This window comes from Sciurus carolinensis, unplaced genomic scaffold (assembly GCF_902686445.1).
Source record: "Sciurus carolinensis unplaced genomic scaffold, mSciCar1.2, whole genome shotgun sequence".
Lineage (NCBI taxonomy): Eukaryota > Metazoa > Chordata > Mammalia > Rodentia > Sciuridae > Sciurus > Sciurus carolinensis.
In genome coordinates, this window is record NW_025920201.1 from 668,680 (window position 1) to 678,333 (window position 9,654).

The 9,654-nt window shown below is 50.1% G+C and overlaps 1 pseudogene; it reads left to right on the forward strand.

Moving 5' to 3' along the window:
- Positions 1-3,229, forward strand: part of LOC124974989 (A disintegrin and metalloproteinase with thrombospondin motifs 20-like) — an 86,324-nt pseudogene extending 83,095 nt beyond the window's left edge.
- Positions 3,230-9,654: the final 6,425 nt, after the last annotated feature.

A 9,654-nucleotide genomic window follows, 5' to 3' on the forward strand; every position in this document is an offset into this window, starting at 1 on the left:
TCCCTTCCCTTGCTTCTAGCATGCCACCTGCCTGCTGCACACGTGTGGGCTAGAGCTGGCACGATCTGTGGGTGACCCTCAGTCTTGTCTTCCTGCAGGTCACCATCCTTGTCAGCCTGGCCCTAGTGTTCCTTGCCTACATTGTGTTCCTGGTGGTTTACAAAGCCTTCACCTGTGACCACAACTGCCCAGAGGGATTTGTCTTCAAGTTAAGGGACTCCAGTGGGTAGGTGGTCCCTGGTCACTGTCAGCTACAGTTGGGGGTTGACCACTGTCTTCAATTCATTAGTGCCCAAATTCTGAGCCTTATGACCACTCTGCAGACTGTTTGAAACCCAGTGTGTGTCCAGCAAGGAATTTCTGGGTTTCCTGAGGCCACAGCCTCAAGCAGAGGGTTGGGTTCCTCTCCCAATTGGCCCTGTCCAGGGTCAGGAGGTGTCCAGTTGTGAGCAGAGCTTGCCAGGACTGGTGCTTACTTTTCCCTCTTGGCACAGTCTTCCTGGTAGGTGGGCAGGGTCCTTACCTCACAGTGCCCCACAGAGCTGTGAAGATGGGCACTTCTAAGGTTTCCCGCCTGGTCTCGTGGTGGGCCCCTCCCCTGGCCACTGCTCCAGCTGCAAACTTTCCTTCAAAGAACTGAGCCACCTTTGTAACCTGAAAGAACCTTCCTACCCCTGTGAACCTCAGTTTTCTCATCTGAAACATGGGCTGTTGATGCCCATAAAGTGGGGCTGGTAATGCCCCAAAGATCTTTGGGAGGTTTTAAGGATAGGATTCAGTTGGATTAGCTGGAGAAAGACCTGCCAGATGCTGGGTTCTTGACACCTTAGTTACAGTAGAAACAGAATCTGATTTATAATGTTTATAATCACCATTTACTAGGCATTCATTGCATCTCAGGCTCTTGGCTGCACATTTTCATAAGCATTCTATCAGGCCACACAACAATTCTGAAACCTCATCTCAAACCTCACCCCACAGGTGAGGAAAAAGGTGAAGCCTTCCACGAGGAGGGCTCCCCAAAGTTGGGGTGGTGATAAATCACATTTCAACATGAACAGGTCCTTGGGTTCTGCCCTATGACTTCCCCAGACCACCCTCCTCATGGCTAAAGGCCAGGACCTAACAGTTGGGAATAGCTGGAGCTGGGGACACCTGTGTGAACTATGGTAGATGCACAGGGTGGAGTTCCATGGCACTGTGAGGACAGACGAGAATGGCCCAGTTCAGCAGGTAGAACAGCTTCTAGCTAAAGGAAGGAAGAGACCATCCGCCCTTGTGTGAGGAAAGGGGAGTGAAAGCTGTAGCTTGCTTTTTAAGAAAGAAAGTCCAGAAGGATAAATTAAAACACAGCCACATCAATGTTTATAGCAGCTTAATTCACAATAGTTGGATTGTGGAACAAACCAAGATGCTCTTCAATTGACAAATGGATAAAGAAATGTGTATATATACACACAATGGAATAGTATTCAGCCATAAAGAATAATAATATTATGGCATTTGCAGATAAATGGATGGAATTGGAGAATATCATGCTAAGTGAAATAAGCCAATCTCGAAAAACCAAAGGCTGAATTTTTTCTCTAATAAGTGGATGATGATAAATAGTGGTGGTGTGGGGTGAGAGAAGAATGGAGGGACTTCAGATTACATAGAGGGAAATGAGAGGAAGGAGCAGGGGGTATGAAAAATGGTGGAATGAGGCAGACATCATGACCCTATGTACATGTATGATTATGCGAGTGGTATGAATCTACATTGTGCACAACCATAGAAACAAAAAGATGTACCCCACTTATGTACAATGAATCAAAATGCAGTCTGCAAAAATAAAAAAAGAATTAAAAACCCTTTAGACTTACCTCTCAAATTATTCAATTAAATTGAGACCTATAATTTAAAAAAATTACTAAAAATGGTTACTCAGGGACAGAGAGGAAACAGAGTGGAGGGACAGGGACAGGAGTCAGGCTCCTCTGGTGTGTTTGCTTAGACATTTGTCCATGAGACTTTAAGTGACTGATGTATTTGAAAAATTTTTAAAATAAGAAGAAAGAAAACCCTGACAATTAGAAACAAGCTAAACCAAGAACCTGGCCCTAAATCAAGTTGAGAACATAAACTTAGAAAGAAAATAAAGACTTCAAGTGACTGAGGCATACGGCATGCTGATGTCCACCCTCAGTGGAAGGTAGAGATGCCCATGACTTCAGAGGGGTTGTGACATGACAGGCCCGCCATAAGATGAAAATGACACAAGCAAAATTGGCATGGACTCACCAGCACAGCAAGGCTTACCTGAGCCTGCATCAGGAGTCACCTCCCACCGAGACTGTTTTACAACAAGGTGTCCGCTGTCTCAGGTAATTGATTGAATATCGCATTGAAAGGAGAGACACTGTCACCTGGTGTACCATCGCATGGTCAGAAAATGACAACCCTTCCAAGTTGGGGACCCTATGGGCCCAGAGAGCCATGGAGCCAAGTCCAAGTTCATTCAGTGGTCTGACTCTGAGGAGGAAGACTGGTATTACTTTGCAACTGTTGTTCATATGTTAAAAGATAATGCAAATGCACAATTATATTAATATTATTAGGAACAAAGACTTCAAAAATAAGAGAAAAGAGATACAAATGTTAAATGGAGAACATAGAATAAGTAGCCACGGTCTGTGGGCAGCAGCCCAGGGCAACCCCTGGGGCCAGCAGAGGGGAGCTGGGGTCAGTGGTGCCTGCACAGCCCCACCATCCACAAGCAAGGGAGGCTGGCCTTGGGTGGGTCAGCCCCAGGTCCATTTCCTCTGGCTCCTTCCAAGCAATGGTGATGGTGATGGCCAGGGGAGGGGCAGGATTGGCTGGGGGTGTGCCCTCTGTGCACTGAGCCGGGCTCCTGTGGGATGCTGTGTGGTGGGGTGGGTGGGCTGGCCGTGCTGCTGTGCACCCCTGACAGTGTCTCCTTCTTCCCCAACACAAGCATTGCATCCCAGCTTCCCTGGATGCCTACTACTCATTCCAGGACCCTAAATCCAGGAGCCGCTTCTACATGGTCATCAACCACTACAGCATGGCCAAGCAGAGCACTGCCCAGGCCATCAGGCCCTGGCTGTCAGCCGCCACCGGTCATTCACAAGCCCAAGTCGTCCAAGACCCAGGGCCATTAAGGGCCCACCTGAGCCGGAGTGGGGATGGGGATGGACAGGGGGCCCCCAGGCTCAGCCAAGCTTGAGTGGGCAGACAACACTGTACTCCTGGGATGTGGGGTGGGGGATGGGGGGCAGGACAGCCCTCTCCAAAAATGTGGTGCACTGGAGTTGTCTGAACTGATGTTCCTTTGTCCCTTGGTATAGTTGATTCAGCCCCAAGTCAGGCTCACGTACAAAGGCATGTTTCCTATTGATTGTTCCCATGTAAGATATTCTCAAAGCCGCTGCTTCTTCTTTGTTAGGAACAGTTAAAAAACAGAAAAGGAGAGAAACAGAAAAGGAACAGAGAGCATGGGAAGGCTCCACTTGGGAGGCGGTGAGGTGAAAAGCCGAGTCCCTGGGCATCTCAGAAGAGCCTCAGCCCCAGTGCAGGCTTAGCTGAGTGAGTGATGGACAGGGGCTGCCTGGTTGCCCCTGGTCTGTCACTGGGGCATGAGCGTGGAAAGCTAGGAGTGGCCTGGGTGGAAGGAAGGATTGGGTTTGGCATTTTGAAGCCCAGGATGCGCACAGTCCAGAGTGAAGCATACTGACCTCTGGTTCATTTGCAAGATGGGCATGAACTGGGGGTGGGCACTGGTGCCAGGGCTGGGCAGCCCCCCGGGGCTCTGAGAGTTTTTCCTGTGGCTCTGTGACTTGCAGTGGCAGGCACTGAAATGTGGACAGATTTGTCTTTGCCTTTTTCTGGCTTTTCTAGATCTACTCCTGGGTGCTCACGTGTCTGTGACCTGGCAGGGCAGAGAGGAAGAGGAGGAAGGGGTGACTGCGGGAAGAAGGCCTAACCAGCATGAGGGGTTCAGCCTTGTGGTACAGTGCGGAAATCTCCAGACCTGTATGGTGACTAGGGGCTGCGAACAGCAGTCAGGAAAAGACTAAGAAGGGGTGCAACAAAGCCTGGCCGTTTCTACAATGAGCTGACAATGGGGACTTCCTTTTGCTACTTGGTTGTGTTAAAAGACCACATTTGTCCAAAGCCTGCAACCGAGTTCTAGAAGCTCCTGATGAAGGGTCACGTTTGGCATCACCCTGGCCTCCTGCTCCCAGGCCCTCACATGCTCCAGGGAGGCCTGTCCCAGGCCTGTGTTGGCTCCGTGGTCAGCAGGCCTGGGACCGGCTGGGAGAATTGGTTATGTGAGATGTGTCACTCTTCCCCATTAGTCTCTGACAGGCTAGTCAAAGAGTATTTTTTGTGGCTTGCTGTGTTGTTGAAATCATTATATAGAACAGCTGGGTAATAAGGCTACTATTGCTCAAACTGCCCTGCCAATCACTTTCATCTGTTCTTCCTCCTCCCCATCCTCTCATCACCAGAGTCACCTGTAAATTCATTTGTCATCTGAAGTGGAATAACAAATTGTCCCTAGCCAAACCACTGAGCGCTTTATAATTTTGTGGTGTATTTTTGTCAGTAGATAGCAGAGGCTTAAGTATTTTTTGGTGTAATTCTCAAAATTTTCTGACAGGAAAAAAATAAAGATAGATCCTAACCCAGGTGTTTTGCCACCAGTGTCCTAACAGCTGCACCAGCCATGTGACCATGGGTCTCTACATTTGGCCTGGACTGTCTCTCACAGCTTCGTCTACCTTCTTCTTAGTGAGACTGATGGCAATGCTGGGCAGGGTCCCCAAGTCACAGGCCAGCCCCGGTGGTTGGAATGGGGCCTGACCTGACCTGAGGTCCTAAGTGAGGACTGGAAGATGCACCTGGACACCTGCAGCTCAGAGTTCATTCCACAAGCCCCTGCTGGTCAGCTTCTGGGGCTGGGCTCCCAGCCTCTGGCCCTTGCAATGTGGATTCCTCCATTCCTGAGGTTGGAGGCCCTGTAACCAAAATGCCTTCCCCAGGCCCCACCTCCTGACACTCTGCCTTGGGTGGTTTTTCTGGCACCTGGCTTTTGGGACAGATCATGCTGTACAGTCACCACCCTGAAGTCTGCAGCCAGCCTTGGATGTGGATATGTGGCCTAGGAAGGGTCTGCCGGTGGCTTCAACATAACACACCTGGTGGCTCCCCACAGCTTGAGGAGGAACAGGATGAACCTGGGAGGGGGGTGGAGCTTCCTCTAATCAGCTTGTTTAGACTTGTGTGACCTTGGAGGGAGGGGCTATCGACCCTGCTAGGCATATGAAGAGGTTGTGGCTCAGAGGGACAAAGAGCCTGCCCTCAGGCCTCCCTAGAGGAACTGGGATTTAAACCCAGGTTTGTGTAACCCTTTTGCCCCCAGAACTGCTTCTGTTCTGTAAAGGACCCTGAGCAACACTGCGAGGTTACAGCTGATCCCTAGTAAGTCAGGTTCAGCTGCCATCAAGCAGCACACTTGTCCTCAGGTGGGACTCGGGCTCCGTGGTCAATGCCAAAAGCAGCATTTGCCTCGACACCCCTGCTCTGTGCCAAGTGTCAGTGCTGTGTGCCACTTAATTCCTATAACCCTCCTGCCAGTCCCTGGGGGTGGGTGCCCTGCCCCAGTACCACATCCATCAGCCTCATCTCAAGATGGAGACACAGAGGCAGAGTAGAGACCACTTGCCCAAGGCCGCATGAGCTACGATCCTAACCAAGGTGTTTTGCCACCAGTGTCCTAACAGTGTCCTAACAGCTCCGCCAGCTGTGTGACCACGGGTCTCTGCATCTCGCCCTTTAGTTTGCAATCATGCCATGTGTTTCCTCTATCTTAGATGGCAGGCCACTTGAGGTGGAGCTCGGTGGACGGTGGGTAGAATTAGAAGTGGAGGCCCTGAGCTGATCGCTGTGCTGGGGATGGTGGCTGGATGCCCAATGGGTGGGGAGAGGAGGGATTCTGCCCTTCCCATGGTGCAGGCTGATGGGCACAGGGTATCAGACAGTTCCTCCTTGTGCCCTCAACCTGCCTTCAGGGACCAGTGCTGGCATGGCCTGGTGGCCTCAGGGCTGGCCTTCCACTCCAGTGGCCAGCTGATCCACATGGCCAGCACATTAACACCCAGTGCATTTTTCAATTACACAGAGTCAATTGAAAACTTAATGAACACATGTTCAAACATCCTGTTATAAATAGATTTGTCACTCCATTGCCTCAAGAAGCAAACCAAAGCTATCTTTTCTGTGTAATGAGTCAGCCGTGGGTGTGCAATAGGAAATAATGGTGCTGGAGGGTCAGCCGTGATGGCAGCTGTTCTCTCTGAGGACTCACCCTGAAGGGGTGCTGTTCCCAGTGGAGTAGGAGTTTCCCATCAGAGGAGGCCTCAGCCCCACCATGGACATCCCTGGAGTGGCAGATTCCTTGCAAGGGCTTAACCAAGGAGGTTTGGTCAGGAGCAAGCTCCTGAGTTTGGAGGGTGGGTCTCACAGAGCCCTTCTGGCTGTTGGGGGCTCCCGGGGGAGACAGGCAATGATCACATTAAGAACACCCCCTCTGCAGCTTTTGTCCACTTAAAAATCTGTTTATCCATTATGGGAAACTTCTTGAGAGGCTGCCAGGTAAGATGGGATCAAGGCTGGGTAGCAGAGCCGAAGGGGAGAGGGCCTGATTGTTCCAGAAGTTCTGGGACCAGAGGGGCAGCCAGTGTGGGTGTCCACCAGGAGTTCTTGGAAAAACTGGCCTCACCACTGGTCCTGCAGGATGGGTGACCGGGATAGCTCAGGGAAGCATGCTGCCCAGGGCCACCCTCCCAGGCAATAGAGGTGTCTTCAAGGAATGGAGCCTCTCCCTGTGCCAGCGCTGGATGTGGAGAGCACAGCTGTGCACACAAGGTTGTCCTGCCACCACTACCCCAGGGGTCACTGACCAGGCTCAGAGAGAAGAGCTGGAGGGGAATTAACAGGTAGTGGCCAGGTGTTGGAGGAGCAGTGCTGGCTCCTGGGCAAGCCCAGCCATTGGTCAGGTCAGGAGATACCAAGGGAGGCTACATTTTTTCCCTTGATCGTATTCCCAAGACACACACAGCACCGTCTCCTTAAAAACCAGCGTTCTGAGCAGTGCAGGGAAAGGGGCTGGTTTCCATGGTAACCTCAGTGCACCTTCCCACAGATCCTGCTCTGTCTGGCACAGTGAGTCTTCCTCTGATGCCTTCCTTTTTTTTTTTTTTTTTTTTTTTTTTTTTCCGGTACTGGGGATCAAACTCAGGGCCTTGTGCTTGTGAGGCAAGCACTCTACCAGCTGAGCTATCTTTCCAGCCACTCACTGATGGCTTCCTTTGGTCAGAAGTGACTTGTCTCTGAGAACACAGACCCAGCATCCAGGATGCCAAAGTCACCTCTGACGTGGCCACCCTGTTTCTGGACACCTCTCCCTGATCTGTCCAGATGTCTTTTCTTGCTCTGCCTTTGGCTTCCTCCATCTCCTTAGGAGGGAATGTTACCAAGAGGACATGCAGGGACTTGGTGAATCTGCATATCAATTTGAGATCCTGCCCAGTGACTGTGTGTGGGGTGGGCATATGGAGGAAGGGGAGGAGAACCAGCCCTGTTTCTGACCTTGGCCAGTTCCCCTGTCTTCCTATGCTTCTGCTTCTTCATCTTTAAAACCGGGTGCTATGTTTTCCTCCTTTGCTTTGGAGAATTCCATGAAATAATGTTTGAAGATTTACCTGTAGTTGACCCTCAACAAACAGTAACCACTGTGGCAAGCCTCATCCAGCCTGAGGAATCATTTGTGAACTTAATCATTTGTGAATTACTTAACGCTCCACCCTCTGATAGGGTTGCCTGGGTTAAAAGGAGGCAGGGCCTGTTCTGCCCAGTGTGAAGTTGCTGCCCTCTCATCTGCATTCCAGAAGCTTGCAGGCCCCGCCAGCCTCTCCTGACATCTGTCAGTGGATCCTCCGTTAAGCTACAGTCTGCCATTTCTCCAAGTCAACTAACAGCTTTTAGTTGTTAAATTTAGATACACAAGTCTATCATTTCTTCAGAGGTGTAGATGGGCTTATTTAGGGAAGCAGTCACCTTTGCCAGAGAGCATGGACTAGCTGCATTTTGAATGATGAAACTAAAGTACTGCTTTGGAATCTGCCATAGACCCCTGCCGATCCTGATCAAATGCTACATGTACGTTAAAAACATACCTACAGACTTCCTTCAGCTCTCTCACCCATTTTCCTCAGCAGGATCATTTTCCTGGTCCAGGAAGTGACTGGAGATCCCTCAGTGTGCTCAAGGGGCTCCTTGGTGCTCATGGCCTGGACCCCTGTGGAGTGGGCAGGTCCCTCAGAGGTTTCCCCGGGGTCGCACTGAGCATGTGGTTTGGGAGAAGAGTCACACAGAAGGGGCATGATCTTCCCAGAGTGTCCCATCAGTGCATGCCACGGGGATCTGGAGACCAGGAACCCTGGGCCTCTGCTGGCCAAGCTCGCCTAGCAGGGTCTCGCTATTCATCAGGGGGTAGCACATTTCCCCTTGGTAACTAGAGGACTTCGGGGCATGTACTTTTGGAAAGATGGGAGTGGCTGTTCCTTCCTAAACTCACATGCTCCCCACCAGCTGCTGTCAGCGGGCCACCTGCAGCAAAGGCCAGGTGCACTGGTGTCTGAGCAGTACCGTTCTAATCCCTGCAACCCTCAATGTTTGTTACTTAAGGAGCAGGTTTACCTTCTCCATAGTTACTACCCAGCAACCTATCTGTGTTAGCATATACTCGTGGATCTTCTTATTCCCTGGGCTGAACTCAACACTCAATTATGGCATTGCTGAAATTCTTCCAGCTTTGGTCATTGGGAGATCTCTCATGTTGTCTCCTGTGTCTTTTCTTTTGATAAAACCAATTTTGAAAAGAACTTTGTTATTTTCTGTCATCACAAGATACTCCAGGTTCCACGGGTCTTTCTCTTTCCCAGTCCTGGTGTCAACTCTGTCTCTGGGGAAATGGGTTCCTATCATGGGGTAGAGATTTAGAAGCCAAGATCTGGACATTACCTGTGCTCATTGCCACAGAGGGTGCTTGTTGGCAGGCTCTATTGACATCCACATCCAAGAAATAATGGATGCTCACTAGCTTGCTTATCTATCCATCCATTCATCCATGTATCATGATCTGTCTGTCATCTATATATCTAGCATCTATCATCCATCCACCTGTGACCTATCTATCATCTGTCTACTTCCTACCTATCATCCATCCATCCATCACCTGTCGCCCGTGTCAAACATGCCTGGGTTGATTCTGACCCCCCTTACACCAGTGCAACACCAGAGGGTTTACCCAGCATTCCCTCTTTGTTTGCATATCACTTCTTTCTCTGATGATGTGAAATTTGATTCTGTATCTCCAGGATGCTTATTCATTCATCTCCAGCATACACTTACAGTTCTGTCAGGTAGATGAACTTTTTGGACATTTAGAATTCCTGACATCGCTAGAGACGCTTTTCTGCGTCATCTTAAACCATTCTTATTGCTTTTTGTTGTATTGAGGATGGAACCCAGGGGGACCCCAGCCCTTTTTATCTTTTTAGTTTTTATACAGGAACTTGCTATATC